Raw genomic sequence first — 24,221 nt, 5'->3', positions numbered from 1 at the left:
TTTTAAAAAGAGAAATGATGAGCAGGCAGATTTCAGAAAAACCTGGAAAGACTTACATGGACTGATGCTGAATGAAGTGAGCAGAACCGAGAGAACATTGTATAAAGTAATAACAACATTGTGCAATGACCAACTTTGATAGACTTAACTCTTCTCAGCAATGCAATGATCTAAGACAATTACAAAAGATTCCTGATGGGAATTGATACTCACATCCAAAGACAGAACTATGGAGTCTGAATGCAGATTGAAGCATACTATTTTCTCTCTTTTCCTTTTCTTTCTCATGGTTTTTTCCTATTGTTCTGATTCTTCTTTAACAACATGACCAATGTGGAAATACGTTTATTATGATTGTACATGTATAGCCTATATCAGATTGCTTGATGTCTTGGAGAGGGAGGTAGGGGAGAGAGGGGGATAAATTTAGAACTCGAAATCTTATAAAAGTGAATGTTGAAAATGAAAAGTAAATACATTTTAAAAAATAAATAAAGATAACAAGCTAAATTATGAGAAGTACAAAAAAGGGGCCGCTAGGTGGCGCAGTGAATGGAGCACTGGCCCTAGAGTCAGGAGAACCTGAGTTCAAATTCAATCTCAGATCAGACACTTGACACTTACTAGCTGTGTGACCCTGGGCAAGTCACTTAACCCCAATTGCCTCACACACACACACACAAAAAGAAGAATAGAAGTACAAAAACAATTGAAAGCTAAACAGACTCTATGAAACATGTCCATGAAAAAAGATTTCAGGTTCCCAGGAACTATAAAGAAAAAGGATATTCGGGATTACCACTTTGGGCTCCCTAGTATGGAGCATTTCAGCAACTTTAGTTCTGTCCTGACACACCTCATGTACCATCAGCCCAAGCAGCCTCACTCCCAGAGCTGTCCACTTTTCCTTTGTGGCACTTGTTTCTATCTGTACTTCAACTTTCCCAGGTCCCCATGCTATGACCACATCTTTTACAGTTAGTTTACCATCTTATGATCGGCTTCTTTTATTTGTTTAAGTTTTGGATTTTCAATGACTATTACATTAAATGTACCTATGTAGTATCAGGGTGGGGTTTCCTGGCATCGTACTGGTATGCTGTCCAAGTTTCACAAGCACACAACATCGAAGAAGGGGCTATGCTGTATGAGCAAAGCAAAATTGCAGTAGCTCAAAGGAAACATGAGATATGCAAATATAGAGACATCTCCACTCTGAATATTCACATGAACTATTTGTTTCCAACCTGTGGCAGAATCTTCTGAGCTCATATTGTTCTGATCAGCCGCAGTCAGACACATTGTACCTTGACCCCAACGTAGTGGTGTCATTTTGGTCCTATTCGAGAATGAAGGACAACAACTCACCAATCAAGGTGAGGTGGATTTATATTTACATAAGCAAGTGACCTCAACCATTTTACAGTAAAGGACCAGATGGCCAACCAATCAATTTGAATCACAGGCTTTAGGCTAAAATATCTTAGAAAGCCATTTAATGATGTGGTGACTGTAGACTAGAAACTTGTTCTAACTGGCTAGAGATTTCATCATGATTCATTTTTTTTTAAAACAATGTTGAACTGTAAACCAACCTTTGTACTGAAAGAGTCTCTTTAGACATGATTTTCTTCTCTTCTATCATGGCCACACTGGTAGCTACACTCTCACAGACACCCTATTGAATGACTGACCAGTGTTGCCAACCAGTTAATTTGAAAATCTGACAGATGAAATAATAGTAATACAAGAAACATTTTAATCAGAAAATACCCTTAATACTACATTTATAGGCAACATGAAGTTTGTTTCTGCAGATTATCAACTGAAAATCACTTTAGTAGGCCAATCTTACATGCCTTTGAGAAGGGGCATTTGCAAAGATAGTATGGTAATAACGGTAGGTATAAAACATCCTCCCAAAGGTCTGTAAGACTTTCCCAGAGCCCAGGAGTAAGTGGCTTGAAGCTTAGAAAGCACATGCAGCAGAAGGTTAACTCACAGGGCCTGGTTGCCAGAAATTCTTTTTTTTTTCCCATCCATAGGGTGCTCAAGAAGCTTCCCCTTATACCTGGTGAAGCTGTATGCGTTTGTTTGGCAGCTGATGCAAACAGTCACCAGTTACTGCTGGGATACTGATGAGAAAATGGGAAATCCCAAATCCAGCAGATCTTTCAAAGCTCACAAGATTCTCATTTGGCCAAAAAAGCAAAGGAGTTGGGGGAGAATGGATGGGCAGGCAGGGATGAAGAAAACCTGGCCAAAGCTAAAGCAGAGACCTTTCCTTCTACCTCGGGCGGCTCCTACTCATGGATTCAACTAGAATATTATGCTCATTCCAATTTCTGAACACCTTCAGTTGTAGATAACTTGATGCTGCTATACAGGATTTATTCTTTCAAAGATCATATGTCAGTGGCATCGTTCTTTCAATTCTCTGGGATTGTAGTTTATCTGAGTCTGATGACTTGAACTCAGAAAAGAACACTTAGGTCTTTTCTTAACCTTCACTAGTAAAAATGTATGTGTGTTTGTACATACATATATACATATACATACATATATACATGTATTTATGTGTGTCCCTGCGTATATAATTCATATATACTCACACACATAAAATATATACATATATGTGAGGAATGTGTGAGGTGTGTGTGAGATACATCCTTTCATACTTATATCCATGGCCCTATAGAGGGCATGACATCTGACATGATTCCCAACCCTCTTTCTCTCTCTTTGGGTTATCTAACTCACCCCCAAACTGCCTTCACAATGGCAGGTCTGAGAGATTTTCCCAGATCAAAGGTTGCCTGTAGGCAGCCATGTGGCTACAACTCATTCTCAGGATTCTAGGAATAATCCTGTTATGAGGAAAATGCACATTTATACTCAAAATTGTAGCTCCTGTGTCACTACCAGTATGCTTCCCACTTACATAAATCAATCACAATGACATCATTAATTGTTAAACATAAAACCTTTATTAAATGAGAAGACAAAAGCAATAATTATTATAACATAACATTTACTAAATGAAAGGTAAAAGCAGGAATATAAAATATAACATACATAAAACATAACAATTTACCCATTAATCTGGGTCACCACTACTAGTGTAGTGTCCAATCTTACACAAACCTCAAAGGCACATAAGTAGGGAAATTCATGTGCTCAATGTAATTCACAACTCGGGACTGTCGGTGATGTTCTATTTAGGAAACATCTTGCTTCTCACATTTCTTTCTGGGCAAGACTGCTCCTCTTCGAATCCTACACTCTTGCTGGGCAAAGCAGTCGAGTAACTGGAGTAGTCTCTTACTTTTGGACTGATGAAGTAGTATTAAGTTCTTTTAACTAATAGCATCCTTAAGCCTGGTGTCTGCAAAGTGTCTCAGGTCTGCTCTCTTAGCTAGACACTGGGGCAGTGTGACACTCTTTCCCTTAAATCCTGGGATCTGCAATGCTATTCTCAGCCTCTTTATAGGTTTTGTAGGATTTTCCTGTCTTGAGGCATATGGGGCAGTAAGGGCAATGTAGGCAAGCCATTGAGTCTTCCCACCTCTATCTAACTATAAATGGAGCTAAAGAGCAAAGGGGTCTCAGCAGAGAAATCTCCTTTCCTCCAATCAGCTCTTTCAAATAGCAGACCTTACCTCCAATCAGATCAGCTCCCTGGAATAACAGCAGAACCTATAGTTAGCTGGTTTTTACTTGTGTAAGCTTTTCACCTATAGTGGCTTCTCAGCTCCCAGCAATAACCTTCAAAGTATTGAAAATAGTCACTTTCTAATTAGATGCTAGGAAGCAATACACTGCAGCCATTTCTACCAAATCAGTACCTTTCTCTCTGAGATGTTATTCTTTCTTTCTCTAACAAACATTGGAGGGGTTTCAGGAAAACAAACATAACAAATAGCATGTTGTTGGTAGATGTGTGTAAAGGTTAATAAATTGTGAATACCCTTTGATCTGATGATATGATTACTAGGTCTCTACCCCAAAGAGATCAAAGAAAGAAGAAAAGGACTCGTATGTATAAAAATATTTAGAGTAGAACTTTTTTCATGGTGGAAAATAATTGGAAACAGAAGGGGCACCATCAACTTGGGAATGGCTGAACAAATTATAGTATATGAATATAATGGAATACCATCGTTCTATAAGAAATTATGAAGGGGATGATTTCAGAGCAACCTGAGAAAATTTTCATGGACTGAGCAGAATCAGGGGAACACTCTATTAAATAGCAACAACATTGTAAAAGACAAGCAACTTTGAAAAACTTAAGAACTCTGATCAATTCAATGACTAATCACGATTCCAGAGCACCCATGTTGAAACATGCTACCCACTTCCTGTTAGTAGGTTATGGACTCAGGGTGCAGAATGAGACATATATTTTTGTGACATGGTCAATGTGAGAATTTGTTTTGCTTGACTACATACACATACATATATATGCATACATGTCTCTATGTATGTGTATGCATATATGTGTGTGTGTTTGTTATAATGGTTTTAGTTTTCTTTTTTCTCCTCCAGATAGAAGGAGAGAAAATAAATTTTTGTTAGTTGGAAAAATTAAATGACATAATTAAAATCTCGCTGTATCATTCCTCTAGGACAATCCTCCTAGAACTTGCTCAGTCAACTTTCCAGCCAAGTACATGAGAGCTTAGAGTGGTCCTGCTTCAAGCAAGCATGATGGAGTCCTCCCTTGGTACCTCTTCTCTCCATTCAAATCTTCTGACTGCTTCCTATTGACCAGGATGATTCAAAGGTTTTTACTGTTCAATGACAACTGAGCCAGAACTCCATACATATACTACAAGGGAGACCCCTGTCCCTCAGCCCTCCTCTTCCTTCAGGCTTTGACATATAAAGAAGACTCTCTGAGCCGTTAAGATGGCGTACTTCACTCACATCCCAGGCCTCGAGCCATGAGCTCATGGCCTCCTAGAAAAATCTCTACTTGGGATGAAGGTACTCCTCCAATTTGTGTCTACAAGGCCCTTGGGAACTTGAAAGGCAAATGGTATCTTCCCCTTCCTGGGCATCTAAGCAACAGTGCAGTGGCTACCAGGGCAGTTACAATATCAGAAGCAGACTTGGCAAAAGGCAGTCACCCACGAAACGAGACACTACCAGAAAGAGCCTATTTGGTGTTGACTAACATATTCTAGAGTGGTTCCAGGGATGAAGGCCAAGGTTCTTGTGGGAAGGAGATGGGGATGCTTAGAGTGGTGGCAGCATGGTGTGAAGATGCCTGGGAAGTAGCCTGGGAGGGGGTAAAGAGTTAATAAGGGGGGCAGCTAGGTGGATCAGTGGATAGAGCACCAACCCTGGATTCAGGAGGACCTGAGTTCAGATCTGGCCTCAGACACATAACCCTTACTAGCTGTGTGACCCTGGGCAAGTCACTTAACCCCCACTGCCCAACCAAAAAAAAAAAGAGTTAATAAGGGTGAGAATGTGTCCTCCTCTTCTGAGTGGTCAGAATCCTGAGCTGAACTTGGGAAAACCCTCTGGGCAGGTAAAGGACTAGGATGGATGTAGGTCATCAGCCTCAGTGGCTTTAGCAAAGTACTTGACTACCACTATGATAGATAGGTAACATCAACCAGGGAAAACTGGTTTGACTGGTATGGCACCCAAGCCCCTAAGATGCAGGTATGCCAAGGCTAATAAAGCCAGAGATTGGATATTAACTCCCTTCAGCCTCTTGCTTGATTGGTACAATTAGGGTTACATTCCTTATGTCTTTATCCCTCATTCTTCACTCCTTATTAGACAATTTAGAGAATAATCTCACGTTACTGGTCCTATAGAAGACAGGATACTTTCCAATTGGTATCATACCACCCTTTGTCTAAAACTCTACATAATTTTAAGCTCCGAGGGGTTTTGACTAGAGCATAGATTACCACCCCCATCCCCACCACCCCTGTGTGCTGCTTACCATAAGCATGGAAGCCTCACACTGAGACTGCCCCTACTAGCAACTGTTCCCCTTCTCCTTTTGTGAATAGCAATAGCATGCTACAGTCAATTCTAACCATCCAGACCCATAGTTAAATTTTCATTGTGAGCTTTTGTATCCAAGAAATTGTAATTGCTACAAATTACAACTTGGCTTTATTATTTTGTTGATTGTCTAGATTTAAGACAGTGTTAATAATACAGATTAAACTTAAAAATGTGTGCATACATTTTTTCCCAAGAGATCCTGGTTGTTAAACATTTACCAGCACACCCCTGTATTGCTCTATAAATATTACTTGAGATCAGCAGAAGTATAGTAGAAGTCTTGGGGAATGAAGTCATCACCAGACTGGAGGCTTGCTGACTGTAGGCTAATTTTTGTTGGTCAGTAGTTTCAGTTGTGTCTGACTGTTTGTGACTCTATTTGGGGTTTTCTTGGCAAAGATACTAGAGAGGTTTGCCATTTCCTTCACCAGCTCATTTGACAGATGAGGAAACTGAGGCAAATAGTATTAAGTGACTTGCCCAGGGTCACATAGCCAGTAAATGTCTGAGGTCATATTTGAACTCAGGTCTTCCCAATTCCAGGCACTATGCCACCTAAATAATAATAATTGTCATTTATATAGTACATTAAGGTTTTCAGAATGCTTTACAACATTTATCTCATTAACCATTATACACAATACCCCTGTTGTGTGATCTGTTGTTTTTAATTTGAACTCTCCTGCACTATAGGTGAATTCTACTCACAGCATTTTCAATAATCCTACACACACACAGAGACATAGACACAGACACACACACACACAGACACATACACACACAAACACACACACCCACAGAGTTAGTCCAGCATGCTCTGTTCCTGATGAAGCCATGCTGGCACCCTGTGATCACTGCTTCTCTTTCTGAATGTTCACCTACCATCTCTTAATATGCCCTTTCTAGAATGTTCCTAGTCATCTAATAATCTAATTGAAGTTTGCTGGCATAAAGTCTGAAGACTCTTTTTTCTTTCTTTTTTTTTGAAAATCAGATCACATTTGCCATTCTCCAGTCTTGTCGTATCTCTCCTGTTTTTCATGATCTTTCAAATATTGCTCATGGTGCCTTTGCTAGTTCTTTTAGGGGCCAAGGATGTACTTTATCTGGACCAGATGACTTGAATTCGTTGGGGATATCTCAGTATTTTCTCGTGATTGTAATGGGAGAGTGGCCAATGATAACCCAGTCCTTATGAGCATGTGAAGAGCTCTCTGCCTGATTTAATCCCCCCCCGCCACCAGTGATCTTTAGAGCATGCACAGGTATTTTCTGACTGTTTTCTGTCCACTTATTGTTTGACAGAGGGGTCTTTTTGATTGACTGCTGAACTGGAAGTGGCTATGCACACAAACAGTACTATCACCCTCTTTTTTCTGGTGACAGGCAAGGAAAGGCATGCTATTAAGTCTCCAGAAGGGGAGAGAGGCCTTGAGCCTTCATATCCCTATCCAAACACAAGGTCCTGCTGCTGTGTTTCTTCTTTCCTGCTCTTAGATGAAGAACTAATGAAGATGGCTGTGACCTTGCAAGCTTCAAAAGATCAGAAGTCTATACTAGAATCTGCCATCAGCTGAGTTTGGTGTGGCACCAGTGACCTGCTTAAAGAGGTAGCCACCAAAGGTCCAGGAAACGGAGTCCATGCCAGAGTTTTCCAATTGTGTTGAAATGGTCCCCACAACCACCGCACCAGTAATATAGTAAGTATATAGGTAGTCAGTGTAAGGTAACAATAAATAGGAAATAGCAACTAAGAGTGTATGGAGAAACATAGAAAATACTTGCTCAAACTGCCTCCTAAATAAATTAAGGCTACATCCAGATACTACGTGCTAAATTAAGAAAAGCTAGCTAGGCACCAATAAAATGGTCTGCAAATTGCAGATAAGTACCAAATATACACAATAAAAGAAGAAAAACCTTAAGTTAAAGAAGCCATCCTTAGGTAGTCTTGATAACTCTTAGATGACACCAATATGTTAATGAGGTGACCTCAAGGTGGCACAGATATGACATATTCTGTCCCTCCCCACACACACACTAGAATGGACCCTAAAGCCCTGCCCCTCGGGCACTGCTATAGGACCATGATGCCCCAGTGCTCCCAACTCTGATCCATAATTATGTAAATGACTCTATGTGACCCCTTTAGTTCCACATCTATTTCCCACGCTGTCTACCTCCAACCCCATTCCCCCCGACATCCCCATGCCATCTGCCTCTGTACTATCTGTGCCATATTAAAGGATGATTGATACACTATTACCTGCTTGTTGCCATCATGATCTTTTTGGAGAGTATTCAAAGGCTTGTTTGCCTTGACTCATCCAGGACCCCTTGGTGGTCCCCTCATTTTAAAGCATAAACCCAACAATGGCCCAGCTAGGACTAACTTGTCAGCCATTGCACCTACCCTGGGGGAGCCTTGCACTAAGAACACACTGTAGTCGTGGCTGGTGAGGTGACAGTGACCTCCTTGATCCAGCTGACCGATAGCAGACAAAATGTCACGGAGTAAGGGAGCAATTAGCAATAACTGTGCTGCCTTGGGAAGTGAACTTGGTGAGGTAAATGCTTGAAAATGACTAATTTAAATCTGAAGTCCACTCTCTTCAGAGACCAAGACTGCCACCCTGGTTTGGGAGCATATGTTTATATTTTTGTTCTTGGTATATCTTCTCAATAAACACCCCTTTGGTCAAAGCTAATTGATATTAATTGGCTAAATAATGCTGGAATGTTAAAACACTGGGTCAGTTATGATATAGGGAAGATTCTAACTGTAACTGGCAACGAATATTGGGCAAAACATACCAAATTTGCCAGATTGGGAGCTGGAGCTGATCCTCTTGGAAAAGACACTCCCCAGCCCCTTGAAGTGAACCCTAAAACTTTGAGGTAGAGCAGTTACCTTGTTCTGGGAACCTGACCTAGTCCGCATGTCCAGACTCTAGTTACACTATCTACTTTCTCATCTTGGATATCAACAGCGTGTCAGTCATTTTCATTCTATCATTTCCAGTGTAAAGACCACGGAGAAAACCAACACAAAATAAAAATGAAGTAGCTCTGTCTTCTCTCCTTTGTCCTTGTTATCTGTTTCTCATCTCTCCCAAGTAAAGGTCCTATCCTTTCTTTGATATCTTCTTGGATCCTCTTTGCCCTCCCAGTATAGTTTTTTTTAAAGACCTTTTTATCGCCTTTAGCTTCCATCATCAGCCCCAGCTCAATCTGAGGTTTAACATTTCTGACACTGCTTTTACATGACCATGCTATGCTCTTATGTGTTTATGTTTACATGTGGTTTATAGGGCAGAAACATAAGTATACATTCTGAATTAACAAAATAAATAATTCTATAACCAGATATACAAAATACAAAAACATAAATGGAAGCAGAATTTCTTTGGATTAGAAAACCAGTTATTGGTGGAGTAATTGACATTCTGTGATCTATAGCAATGACCCTCAGTTTCCTGGTAGTATGCCATTGAAAGTCTCATTTAAATCAAACTCGTTTGGCAAAGCCCTTAGAGATGGTTGTCAGATAATAGCCTTAGGGCAGCTCGATAGTGGGTGGCTGTGTAAATACAGCCAATAAGGCTTTAGAGAGCTATGTGCAGAACCATTCAAGCTATAAGGAGCACAGGATCCAATCCTATCAGTTATTTTTATACTTTAACATAAGGTCTTATCATTCTCAGGATGCTGAAGGGTAAAATGGCTACAGATCTTTGGGCAAAGGCACCTACATATTTAATATTGAGAAGAAGATGAAGTTTTACACTATTCTTTTTTTAAAAAAATATGTGATATTTGAAAATATTAGGTAGAAGAGGAATATCTGAATGGTGTATTCATCAAGTCTCGTGAAAAATCTACCATTTTCTCCAGACTGCTCATTTTGAAAGGGGAGGGGAAAAAAAAGGTCTCCATCTACATTACCATAAGAAAAAATTTCAATGGTTAAAAAAATTATGTTCAGCATGGGGCGCATTGTCCTAGACTCAAATTCTTTGCTTCAAAGTTATGGTAGCAGTAGGGATTGATTAGTTACACTTCGCTGCTAATGAGTTCACACCCTTGGGATCTGCCTTTAAAAGAGAGGTTAGCAACAGAAATAAGGGCCTGGATTTGGAGGAGGCAGTTAAGCACAAACCCAGGTTATCCCTTTGATGATTCCCTGGAGAGTAGCCGAGGGGATGAGAGTCAAGATGGAAGATTAAGAAACAGTTGAGCCTAGCTCCCCTCTATTCTTTCTCCATGAGGATCTAAAAAAAATGCACCAGATTGCATTCTGATCAAGAAAGCCAAGAAAAAGTCATTTTTTTTTCAGACCAGGGAAACTTAAGAGACCAATAGAGAAGTCTGCAGACACTGGGGACAGGGGACTGGCCAGGAGCCAGCACAAAGCATTCCAGCACCCAGGAACTGAAAGGAGGTCAAGACACGGCGCCAGGTGGAGTTATTGAACTGATCCAACCATTCTGGACAGCAATTTGGAACTATGCCCAAAGGGCTATAAACTATCCCTTTCATCCAGCAATACCACTACTAGGTCTGTATCCCAAAGAGATCAAACAAATGGGTAAAGGACCCACATGTACAAAAATATTTATAGCAGCTCTTTTTGCAGTGGCAAAGAATTGCAAATTGAGGGGATGCACATCAATTGGGGAACGGCTGAACAAGTTGTGGTACATGAATGGAATGGAATACTATTGTGCTATAAGAAATGATGAGCAGGTAGATTTAAGAAAAACCTGGAAAGACTTGAATGAACTGATGCTGAGTGAAGTGAGCAGAACCAGGAGAACATTGTACACAGCAACATTGTACAATAATCAACTATGATAGACTTAGCTCTTCTTAGCAATACAATCATTCAAGACAATTCTAAAAGACTCATGATGGAAAATGCTATCCACATCCAGAGAAAGAACTATGGAGTCTGAGTGCAGATTGAAGCATACTATTTTCACTTTTTTTGTTTCTTGTTTTTTTTCCTTCTTGTGTTTTTTCCCTTTGGTTCTGATTCTTTTTTCACAACTTGACTAATGTGGAAATATGTTTAACATGATTTTACATGTATAACCTATATCAGATTGCTTGCTGTCTTGGGGAAGGGGGAGGGAAGGGAAGAAGGAAGAAAAATTTGAAACTCAAAATCTTACAAAAATGGATGTTGAAAACTATCTTTATGTGTAATTAGAAAAAATAAAATACTATTAAGTTAAAAAAAAAAAAAGACAGGGCACCAGGGGAGGAAGCACCAAGTCAGAAAGAGATCCCAGAGGATTCGCAAACTAGCAGTGGGCACAGGAACAGGTAGCATGGAGCGGTACTATTGCTACTTGGGAGTCACAGTTCCAAGTCACAGAACCAGGGCAGAGAAGAGTGGTCTCAAGTGTGACTCTGGCTGTGAACCAGGCAAGGAACAAGTTCCAGAAATGTAGCTATATAGCTTTGTTCCCAAGAGCAGAGGAGTGATTCAGTTCTAGCCTTTTTAACCTAGTGTCTAAGCCTGCAGTGGAATAACCAGGGCAGAAGTCTTAGATTAAAGGGCAGTAGGCAGTTCTGTCACTCCAAACCTGCAGAGCCTCCCAGCAGGCTAACAATGACTAAACCTACTGAAACTTCCAACCAAGGACAGACCCAAACCTGGATCAGGAACTTGCAGAGCTAAATAGACCTCACCCTGGATCACATCACTTTGTGAGCACCAAAAGTGTGTGGAACCCAAATAGAGCTATCAAAGCAGCAGGAAGACATAAAGGGACAGAAACTCAGACCAGACATCTCTCCCTGCACTCTGTCAGAATTACACAGAGCCCAGTGCTAATATAAAACCCAAAGTCAAGAAGTATACTGAAAGAATGAGCAAATAAAAAAAGAACCTCACCATAAAGAGCTATTATTTATAGCAGTTCTTTTTGTGGTGGCAAAGAATTGGAAATTGTGGGGATGCCCATCAATTGGGGAATGGCTGTACAAGTTGTGACATATGAATGTCATGAAATACTATTGTGCTATAAGAAATAATGAGCAGGAAGATTTCAGAAAAAACTGGAAAGACTTACATGACCTGATGCTGAGTGAAGTGAGCAGAACCAGGAGAACATTGTACATAGCAGCAGCAATGTTATGCAATGATCAGCTATGATAGACTCAACTTTTCTCAGCAATACAATCATCCAAGACAAATCCAAAAGATTTGTGATGGAAAATGCTATCCACATCCAGAGAAAGAACTATGGAGTCTGAATTCAGATTGAAGCTTACTATTTTCACTTTTTTGTTGTTTTTCTCTTTCTCATGATTTTTCCCTTTTGTTCTGATTCTTCTTTCACAACATGACTAATGTGGAAATATGTTTAAGATGATTGTACATGTATAACCTATATCTGATTGCTTGCTGTCTTGGGGAGGAGTGAGGGAAGGAAGGAAGAGAGAAAAACTTGGAACTCAAAATCTTACAAAAATGGATGTTGAAAACTATCTTTACATGTAATTGGGAAAAATAAAATACTACTAAGTGAAAAAAAAAATAAAGAGCTATTATGACAACAGGGAAGCTCAAGAAATTTACTTACAAATATCTACAAGCAAAGCCTCAGAGAAAAATGCATCTTGAACATAAATCCAACAAGAATTCCTAGAAGAGTTAAAGCAAGAGTTTAAAAAACAGCTAAAAAATATTTTTTTGAAAAAATGAGAGTGGTACAGGAAAATATGGGAAAAGAAGCAAGAGCTAGAGAAGATATGAAAAGAGAATTAACAACTTGGAAAAAGAGGTACAAAATATTATGGAAGAAAATAACTCCTTGAAAATTAGGATTAGCTAAATTGAAACTAATGACTCCATAAGACATCAAGAAATAATAAAAAACAAAGTCAAAAGTATGAAAAAAATGTGAACTACCTCATGAGAAAAACAACTGACCTGGGAAACAGATCAAGGAGAGATCATTTAAGAATCACTGGACTACCTGAAAGCTATGAAAAAAAAAAAAAGACTTCACATATCATATTTCAAGAAAACATAAAAGAAAACTGCCCAGATATATTAGAACCAGAAGGTAAAGTAGAAATTGAAAAAATCCACTGGCTACCTCCTGAAAGAAGCCTCAAAATGAAAACTTCCATCAATATTATATCCAAATCCAGAGCTCCCAGGTCAAAGGAAAAAAAGTACTGTATGTAGCCAAAAAGAAAGAATTCAAGTGCCAAGGAGCCACAGTCAGGATCACACAAGATTATGCAGCCGCAGCTATAAAGGAGCAGAGAATTTGAAATATAATATTCCAGAAGATAAAGGATCTAGGCTTACAACCAAGAAGAACCTACCCAGCAAAACTGAGCAGGGTATGGGGGTGGGGTAGGGGTGGGGGGGGGGGAGAATGGCCCTATCATAAAACAGAGGCTTCACAGGAATTTCTAATGAAAAAACCAGAGCTGAGTAGAAAATTTAACATACAAATACAGGAGTCAAAAAAAGCACAAAAAACATGACTGAGAAATCATAAGGGATTAAACAAAGTTTAACTGTTTACATTCTTACACAAGCAAATGATACATGTAACCCCTTAGAAATTTATTGTCACCAGGAGTCATAGAGGGCCTGGGTGAGATCCTATTATGTTTAGATGATTTCAAAAGAAGAATGGAAGGGTGAGGGAAAGGAATGTACTGAGAGAGGGAGAAAGAAAAACAAGGAAATTATCTCACAAAAATGAGGTGAACTTTGAATTTATCAAATGAAGGAGGCAGTGGAGGAGATGACCATGGTAAGTCACAAAGTCTCAGCATTAAGGTCTTCATCTATAAAATGGGGGCAAAATATATCCCAGAACCAAATGTCTAGGTTCAATATCGGAGGCCTCACATAAATCATTCTCTCTGGCTTTTGCCCTTACTTAAGGTTTCCCTTAAGATAGTAGGCTTTGGCTCATTTTGCCCACACCCGAGGTTTTCCCTAGAAACACTAAGATTAGGCTTCTGTCTCATTCTTTACACCACACAGAAACCTACCCCACCCCTAGCTCCACTGTAAGCACCCAGGTAATTAAAACACAGACTATAGGACAGGCTTTGTTTCACCCCACAAAAAACATATAGGACTCACACCTGAACAGGGCTAAGAACTCTCCTTTCCTCTCTAGTGGGCCCCCATCTTCCACAGGGACTTACTCACATGTAAATTGATAATACTTTTCTAGAGGTGAGGCTCTGGTGAGCCCTGTCTTAACTGGACCTTATTTGCCCTACCATGTCAAAAGACAGAGGAGGAGGAGGATAAACAAGAACCAGTCTAAATATTTTAAAGGTTGAGCCATAGACTTGGAGTCACAAAGCCCAGGTTCAGATCTTCTCCATCATTCTGCCTTTCTGTGCCTCAGTTGCCTACTCTGTAGATGAAGGGATGGGACTAGATGATTTCTAAAAATGCCTTGTGGCTCTAGAATGTACCCTTGTACATCTACCCTTCTGGGTTGATCAGTTTGGATGGCTTCATACAATGCTTGTTATCTTCTTTAGTTCTACAAACTGCCAAAGCAAAACAAACTCCCATCACAGCAAAGAGAAAATTAAAACAAGAGCTCTTGGAAATTACCTATCAGCTGCAGCGTCCAGCATCCAAGCAGCTCCTACTGCTGAACAGACATGATTCTCCCCACTGAGAAGAGCAGGAGCCTAGCAACATTTCCTTGTGAGGTCAAAGGAAAAAAGTACTTCTCTCTTATCTTCATCCTGGCAGGAATTGGAATAATAATGATATTAGTGGCATTGCCTGCAAAAAATATTTTGGGAACTAACCATCTCAGTCCCTAAAAATCCCACTCTCCTCTGAATTCCTATGGTACTTAACTATTTACCCCATTGTTAACTATTTATATAACCTATAAATTATAACAATTCTTGCATTTTTAGCTTCTATTGTCTAACTTTTACTAGTATCTTAACTCCTCAACTAGATTGCAAGGGTTTTTTGTTTGTTTGTTTGTTTGTTTAGGCCAGGATGATATTAATAATTCTTTCTACACGCACACAAAGTCTAGCATGTAGCTGGATATATAATATATGCTCAACAAATCTATACTGAATTTTTTTTAAAAATAGGCAAATGATTTGTGATTCATCAGCTTGGGGGACTCCTTTCACCAGGACTTCCCAACCCAATATGTATGTAACAGTGATTCTCTGGACCCACTGCATAAAGGCCAGGTTTGTTATATTTCACCCTTCTCTGGGTTCTCTGGTACCTTTAAGAGTGTTCAGATGTGTCTCTTCTCTGCCATTGACTCGAGTCACTAACAACTGTGTTACTCCTGATTTTAGGGAACTAAACATCCCAGTTCTATTTAACCACTTAAGAGACATACTAGTTTTTACAAAGGAATATTTCAAAAGTATACTAAAGGAATACTTGGAAAGTATAATAACAAGTAGAAATATACAAATATATCCCTCTAAAACCTTGGGGACATAATCCCCTCCATACCACCTTGGTCTTTGGGGAGGGGAGAAGGGTTAGGTTCACAGTTTAGCTCAGTTCCTACATAGTATTAGTTCCACTAAGTTCCAAGACTCTCCCCTGACCCTATCCCTTCCATCCAGTGCCCCTGGCTGGCTTCTCAAGGCTTTCCTACTGGGCTGACAAAATCTGGCTTGGAATCATAGGCCCCAAGGTTCTCATGGCCTATGCTTCCAGGTTAGAGACTCCACTTCCTGTGCATAGAGCTGAAAAAGACAAGCAAAACAGGACCCTAACCCCAAGCCTATTTCTCAGGGTCACAGGCTCCAAGGGGAATAGAAGGTGACTCTCTGGCACTTCCCAGTTTACATTACAGCGTCCTTGCAATGAGTGAATGAATCCATCACCTTTGGATACTGCAATAAAGAGAGAAGAGAGACTGTTCCTGTCAGGTAGTTAGAAAGAATAGGATTTGTAGAGGCAGCTAAGTGGCCGCAGTGGATAGAGCACCAGCCCTGAAGTCAGGAGGACCTGAGTTCAAATGTGACCTCAGACCACACACTTGACACTTACTAGCTGTGTGACCCTGGGCAAGTCACTTCACTCCAAGTGCCTAAAAAAATTTTTTAAAAAAGTGTCTTATATGTACTCCCTGTATGTCAGAGGAGAAGAACCAAAGGCGAGTATCTAGGGACTAATAGCAAAGGAGCCTGGGAAATGGAGTTTTCTCACACTTTCTTAAGCTGGAGAAGATGGAGATAACATCCCACAGGATTTAAGACTGTATGTTTTGAGGCCTGACAACAGGACTTTGATGGAGCCAGCCTGTATTATTTGTTAAAATATCTGTTTTATTGTTAAAATTTTCAGTGTAAGCATTTATACTTTGGAAATCAGGAATACAAATCAGGGCTTGATTTGCTGTTTTACTGCCTGTCTAAACTTAAGAAAATGTCAATAATGAAGATTGAACTTGAAATTGTGCTTGTAAGTAATTTTTTTTTTTTGAGAACTGGTTGTTAAACATTTACCGACTCACCCCTGCTTGAAATACAAGCAGAGCTGGCATACGGGAGAGAGATTACACAATCTGAAGCAATATGTAGAGCAACAAAGGGACGGAGAACATGGCCAGAGAGGGTTGTGACAAAGGGATGGAGTGATAGTATCAAGTGTGCAGTGGGGGTAGAAACTTCAGCCATTATAAGTGGTAGCAACAGTGACTGTCCGAGCAGTGAGCGCCATGCTTGAATGCCCTCTGGCTACCCTCTCTCAGTTTCACTTCCTCCTCGCTCTCATCCATTTAGTTGGAGCTGAAAAGAAAAAAACAGAACAAAACTATGTTTCCTATTTCCCTGTCCCCCACTGCTTATGGTAGCTTATGTTTGATTCTCTTTTTATAAAGTAGTTTGTTCCCATTGTCTGCAGGCAAGTCCTTACTTGTGATGAGAATGTGCATGGGGGATCAGCCCAGGTTTTCTTCTATTTCATGGAGTACATAAGCTAGAATCCTCCAGTTTGGGCTGGAAAAGACATCCACGGCTATGAAAGCTATACAGTATAGAGCTAGGAATGATTCTACAACTTTCCTGGCAAGTAGACCCTTAGGACTTGAACTGAGCTCATTTGGATTTCCCCTAGAATGAGCTGTGGCCCTCATGGGCTTGGCTCAGAAGAATGAAGCTGCTGTACCCTCCAGTTAGAGCTGCAGCAGAAAGCCTCACCTCCAAGTTGGCCCAATAAGCAGAGATAGCTGTGGTCTGGGAGAGTGTCAATTCCACTGCCTTTCTAGTAGAGAAGGAGAAATGAAGGCAGCACAGACCCCTTCAGACTCCACAGTGTCACCTTCACATTACATTTATATGATTTTGCCCTTTATTTTCCAGGGTTATTTGATTCTTTGTCATTGTTAATGGTCATTTAGTTTTAAAAAAAATTTTAAATTAAAGAAATTCTTCAGGAGACATTTAAAAACTTTTCATTGGTCCCAAATAATGAAGATAAGGGAAAAAAAAGTAACTCTTTCCTGCTGTTTCCATAGCATCAGTGTTAAAAGAGTTGCTCAGTCTACATCCTTAAGTAATCAAATATTGCAAGTAACTGTATAAAAAATTTTAAGTGGTTTTATTTATAGATTGTATCACAAGTGAAATCAAGGAAAAAACTGACCAAGCTCTTACAAGAGCAATATATTCTATGGGAACATCATTGTCAATAACTAAAAATGCATACTGGCAGGAAATTTTTAAATGACTAAGACCATAATACTTTTTGCTCCCAACAATGCACGTGCAAGCTTCTTTTATGGTGACAAACTGAGGAGATAGCACAATGTGTTTCAGAAAGGATAGATAAAATAAGCAATACTGTCTTGCAGGAATTTATAGAGGGGTGAATAAAGTCAATTTGAGTCAAATCAACAAACATTATTGAGTGCCTGCTACATAAGGGATTTTGTAAGTCATTGAAAATAAAAGATGATAAATGTCCAGGGAGAAAAAATCAACAACTTTGTGATAATGACTCAGGGAAGTTTTATACATTCATTGAAAAAGGAAAGGATATTCACATTATGGGACATATTATGAAGTTAGAAAATATTAAGTTTGTAGAAGATTTAGAGCAGTAAATTATTTACTTTGCTGATTGGTAATTACCACAATAGGTTCTGCATTCCATAGGTTACTAAAAAAAAAAAAAGACAAAATCTATATGGAAGAGCAAAGGATCAAGGATATCAAAGGAAATGATGAAAACATAAAAGGAGACTTAAAAGGGACATAAACTTCCAGATCTCAAATTGTATTCTAAAGCTGTAACTATCAAAATTAACTGTTACGAGAAAAGAAATAGAAAAAAAAGATCAGGGAAAGAAGCTATATAATAATTAGCTAGAACCAGACACATGGTAATCTGGGGTTCAACAAATCTAAACACTAAGGAAAGTGTTCATTATTTTAAAAAAATGGTTGGAAAAATTGGATAGCAGTTTGGTGGAAAATAGGAAGAAATCATAAACTCATACCATACGCACAACAAATTCCAGTGGTAATAACAATGCACATTTTTTAAACATGTACCCACAAGAAACTAGAGGACAAGGAAATGAAATGTCTTTCATAACTACATAGAGGAGACATATTCTTAACAAGCCATAATAGTAAATCATAAAACAAAATGTATTAATTTGATTACATAAAAAATAAAAAGTTTGCACACAACAGAAATCAATGTATCCAAAAATAAGCAGGAAAGAAACAAATTGAGGGAAAAACACTTTGCATCACACATTGATGATAAAAGTATGACATCTAAACTTTAAAAAGCAGTCAAGACATCACCCTCCTGATGTCATTGATCCTCTTCAAGAACAAAGGATGAACAACAAAAGGAATAAACACAAATTTATGAGAATAAGAACCATTCTCCTAGAGAGTTAAGTGGTCAAAATATATGAACAAGTAGTTCTTAAGACACAAATTATCAACAGCATGAGAAATGTTCAAAACCTCTAATAACTAGAAAATGCAAATTGAAACAAAGTTGAGGAATCACCTAAAACCCAACCAATTGGAAAAAACAATAAAAAGAGACAAAATTAAATCCTGGGAACAGCTGTGATTGAAGCATACACACTATTACATTTCTAGAATTATGTAATAAGTCTTATAAAAATGCTCATACCTTTTGATTGATTGGTCCCATTTCTGGAACTGTGAACCAAGGAAGTTAGCACTGTAATGGCAAAAATAAAAAAATAGAATTGGAAACAAATTTCTGAATATATTATTGTCTGTGAATTTAATAGTGCATTATTGTACCATAAGAACTAATGTTATGAGGAATTTAAAGAAATATCTGGAGACATACAAAGTTATATATACATATATAGAGAGAAGAAAATGGAACAAAATGAATATATTTTTACAGAAGAAGAAACTAAGACCCAGAGAGGTGGGAAGTTTTGTTCAAGGTCAAACAAACAAATTTGAGAAATAAGATTTAAATCCAGATTCTCTGAGTGTAGCCACTAGAATTACCTTAGACTCCAAAATTGCTCCACCTCCAATATCCTGAGCTCTGAACTGGCCTTTCAATCTCTCCCACTCCTTGACTCCTCCTAAACCTGCTTTTCCTCTTTTCATGACATTTGGTTTCCTTAAGGAACAAGTAATAACTATTCCCTTACTCGTGAGACTTAGATATAAATCCCCTAATTTGTTGTTTTTACATGCCTTATAAACTTGCTTTACATCCAAATGCCTTGGTAGCCTTGATTGATTATGGGAAGAGTTGAATAACCCTGGTAAAAGCTAAACTGAGTCAGATTCCTACATTCCCAGAGAGATGTTCTGGGTGGGGACAAACTTAAGCCACAGAGATTGGAGAGAATATTACTCATTCCCTTGTTTTAAAACCTTCAAGGCAACAACTGAGGTCTATGTGAGCCCAGCGCTACTTCAGAACACTGGTTTAATATCTATCACCTTCATCATTGCGACTATTTTAGATTTCCAGTTTTGTCAAACTCTCAGCTCCACCCTGACAACACTCTCTCATAGGAGATGACCTTGCTTCCTACTTTCCTGAAGAGATCAAGGCTGTCTGATGAGACCTTCTTCAATTCCTCTACCCCACAACTCAAAAAGTCTCAATCTTCACACAATCTATCCTCATGACTCAGAATGAGGTAGTCTTCTTTCTGGCTATAACTAATTCTTCCATCTGTCCTCTTTACTACATTTCATCAAGATAGTACCATCCTCATGAGTTGCTGAGGTAGAACGTTTGAGGGGAGACATGGAAGTTTCGAAGAATGCCATCTCTCTGTTGTTAGCTATCATCACCCTCAACTCCAAGCAAATCCTCTTTTAAGGATCTTGATTCTTCACTTTTCCTTTTGATCCTCTGTTTTTCCCAATATGGGTTTTTTTAAATTTTTTAATTTTTTGGCTTTTTGGTGAGGCAGTCAGGGTTAAGTGATTTGCCTAGGATCACACAGCTAGTACAGGTCCAGTGTCTGAGGCCAGATTTGAACTCAGGTGTTCCTGACTCCAAGGCCAGAGTTCTATCCACTATGCCATCTAGCTGCCCCCAACATATATATATATATATACATATATTTTTTTTAAGGAAAAAAATAACCAATCTTTTTTTCATCCCTGGTTTCCCTCACCTGATTCAGCTCATACTGAGTTTCAGCATTCTTGATATTAGTTTTATAGAACCATGTCATACTCTTATATGAGTATATCTGTAAATGAGTATATTAACTTCCTTGACTTAATTGAGCTCCCCAATTATCCAGGTAACCAAGAAGAGCTATATGAAGACTAGCTATATTAACTAAGAAACAGAATGATTTGACATACCAACAATCCTTTGTAGTGACCAAGACTAAACCTAACTAGATGTGCAGAAAATCAGCAACTCTGAAGTCAATTAAGCTCATACCAGCTTTGAAGCAGACCCTGAGTCATTTGGTGGTCTATGGACCTTCAAAAGACATTCCTATCTTCAAAGACTTTTCCTGACTGTAGGTTATGAGACTATGGACATATTCTGTTCTACAGTTTTTTTGGAGACAACCTTATCTCCAGAGACACCTCTAACTTTGGTTATGGGAATCATCTCAGAATTATCCTGTTTTTGGAGACATCTCCCTATCAAGCTTTGAACTATGGACTGCTTATTACCAAGGATGTCTTCTGATTTGTGTATCAAAGAGCTACAGTTCTGACACCTGGAATTCCTCACTCCCCCTCCCTTGGAGATGAAGCCCATTGACTCATTTCTTTCTAAACCTACCTTTCCCCCAAATTCCTTACCTTCCTTTGGTTAAAAGGTATACAAACTCTTTCCATCCATTACCTGACATCCTATTTAGCACAGGCTGGATAGTACTCATGCTTGTTACTATTTTTCCCTTCCCTGCCTAATAAAAACCTTTAATTTCATAGACATCTTCTTTCTCTGGTTTTCTTCCCTTTGGGAAAAAGGGGGGTTTAAATCTTGAGAACTGGCCTTTGCATCCTCTAGGTGTCTTTCCCTTTGGAAATTCCCTCAAGAGAGCATTTGCCTTGGTTTACACTCATATCCATCTTCTATCATTGGCCACCTTCTGTACAAATCTTATAGAAATCTAAGTTGGTTGGTGAGTTCTATGTGCATTCACATCTTTTTCTCTGCACAAATCCCATTTTCTCTCCTTATTGGAATTGTTTCCCTTATATTTTCAGAATTTCATTTTTGAGAATTTTCTACTCCTCCTGGGCTAACTTCTACAGTTTTAGTCTATGGGATCCTACCCATTGTTACTCCAAACTTTTGAAATCTGTTCCCACAAAATCTAGAGTGCATGTTATTATGACCATCTTTCATTCCCTTTATCATAAATTTTAGGAAGGAGTAGTCAATTCCCTCTGCCTCATAATTTTTTCCCCCAGGAACCCGTCCCTCCATATTAGGGGTAATCAGATCCAATATAATATTTCCCTTTGTTGGTTTTTCCACCTTTGAAGGATGAAATTATCCTTAAGGCAAGTCAAGAAGTTATTAGCTGCTCTACACAGGTAACTAGGTGGTTTTGTGCATACAGTGCTAGAATTGGAGTCAGGAGGACCTGAGTTCAAAACCTGCTTTAGACACTGTGACCTTGGCCAAATCACTTAACCTCTGCCTTAGTTACCTCATCGACAAAAAGGGTATAATAATACTCTATCTCAAGGTTGTTGTGAAGGTCAAATGAGAACTTATGTAAAGCACTTTGCAGACATTAAAATGCTATGTAAATGCTAGCTAAGACTATTATTAGTAGAGAAAGAAAAAGCTCCGGAAAACATCTGGATAATTGACATTTCCCATCACTAGTATACCATGTTTCTGTGCCTTGCTTCTCACCAGCTTTATTAACAACTTATTTACTCCTTTCTATCCACATGGTCTACAGTACATTCATGGGACAGAAGAGTTTGTTTCTTTCTTCTGTTGTTTCTTCTGTTGATCTTCCACTATAAACACTCCACCACGCTTTCCCATGTGAAGCTTTCTTAATATACCAATATCTTCTCTGTTATCAGTGGTTAAGTTCCTTGTAGCTCCCCTTCAAAGATACGTGGCAAATGTTGGAGGAGAAGAGAAAGACATTTCCCCTTTCCTCCCTGTGGGAAGATCTCCCTGAAATAGCTTTTACCTTGCAATCTCTCACTCTTAAACTTCAAAAATCCATCCAGGGCTTTGCTATTTAAAGCCCTCAGGGGCATGGGATGAAGAGTTAGTGAAGAAGACAGAAAAAGATCAGTTAGAGAGATAAGAGAATAAACAAGGGAGTGGAGTGGCTCAGAAAGTAAGGAAACAGAGGGCTATGTAGTAGGAGGTAGAAGGAAACAGTGTCAGATGACCTAGAGAAGTTAAAAAGCATGAGTCTTGAAAAAAAGCCATTGGAATTAGGTGACCTTTGAAAGAACAACCAATAAAATGTCAGGGAAGAAATAAGACTACCAGAGCTTGAGAAAAGAGCAAATGAAACAAAATGTGATAAACAAAAAGGTAACCAAAAAAGGGTAATGGGGATGGGGAAGCATCAATTATAGATAACTTTATCTTTTCAATTTTTATTGATATCTTTTGTTTCCCTCTAACTCTGGCTTCTAAATATGTCTCCCCCTCCCCTCCCCAGAGAGTTATCCCTTATAAAACGAGGAAAAACAGTTCAACAAAATTAACCAACACATCACCTGTGATAGCATATGCAAACTCTACACCTACAGTCCCCCACTTATGCAAAGATAAGGTAGTACATTCTCATCTCTCCTGAGTCTAGCTTGATCCCTTGAAGTGGGTTTTAGGTGTTTAAGCTAGCTGCTGTTTTTTCCATTTATGTTGTTGGAATAATTGTGCATAGTTTTCTTAATTCTACTCACTTCACTTTGCATCAGTTCATATAGGTCTTACCATGTTCCTCTATACTCTTTATATTAATTGTTTCTTATGGTGTGATAATATTGCTTTATAATAATATAATATTGCTTACCCATTCCCCAATCAATAGGCATCTACTTTGTTTCCAGTTCCCTGATCCTATATGTATTTTGATGAATATAGGGTATTTCTATCTCTGACTTGTTGAAGTATATGACTAGCAGTGAGGGCCCTAGGTCAAAGGATATGGACATTTTAGTAACTTCTTGGCATAATTCCAAATTGCTTTACAAAATGTTGAACCAATTCACAACTCCAACAATATATTAGAGTGCCAGTGTAGACAACTCTTTCAAGAAGTTTGGTGATGAATATAAGAAGAAAGATGAATAGAAGGGTAAAGGGAAGGCTTCTTTATGACTGGGAGAAGCCAAACAGGTTTGTAGGCATCTTCAAATGAAGAGGCAGATCTAAGATGCATATGAAGAAGATGGTTGATGGAGCAAAGTCTTCAAGAGGTAGGAAGATGAAGAACAATTAGCCCTAGGAATGAGACAGGAGGGAAGGAGGAAAAACTAGATGATCCTGTTGAGTTTTGAAAAGTGGAGAAGAAAAAAAGTATTTTATAGAACTAGAAAAAATGATAACAAAATTCATCTGGAAAGAACAAAAGGTCCAGAATATCAAGGGAATTAATGAAAAGAAATGCAAGGGAAGGTGGCCTATCTGTACCAGATCTTAAATTGTATAATATAATATAATATAATATAATATAATATAATATAATATAATA

General features: G+C 38.8%; 1 long non-coding RNA gene across 1 annotated transcript; it reads right to left on the bottom strand.

The window, feature by feature from the left end:
* Window positions 1-4,561: 4,561 nt before the first annotated feature.
* On the bottom strand, window positions 4,562-19,664 carry LOC114043046. The gene is made up of 4 exons (XR_003569055.1): window positions 19,549-19,664; window positions 19,193-19,243; window positions 14,648-14,784; window positions 4,562-4,763 (listed from the first exon to the last, which is right to left on the bottom strand). It is a non-coding gene; the product is annotated as an uncharacterized LOC114043046 (long non-coding RNA).
* Between the last annotated feature and the right edge of the window lie 4,557 nt (window positions 19,665-24,221).

This window comes from Vombatus ursinus, unplaced genomic scaffold (genome assembly GCF_900497805.2).
Source record: "Vombatus ursinus unplaced genomic scaffold, bare-nosed wombat genome assembly UNPS02014768.1, whole genome shotgun sequence".
Classification (NCBI taxonomy): domain Eukaryota; kingdom Metazoa; phylum Chordata; class Mammalia; order Diprotodontia; family Vombatidae; genus Vombatus; species Vombatus ursinus.
The sequence above is the reverse complement of the archived record's forward strand: the minus strand, read 5'-3'. Positions and strand labels throughout refer to the sequence as shown.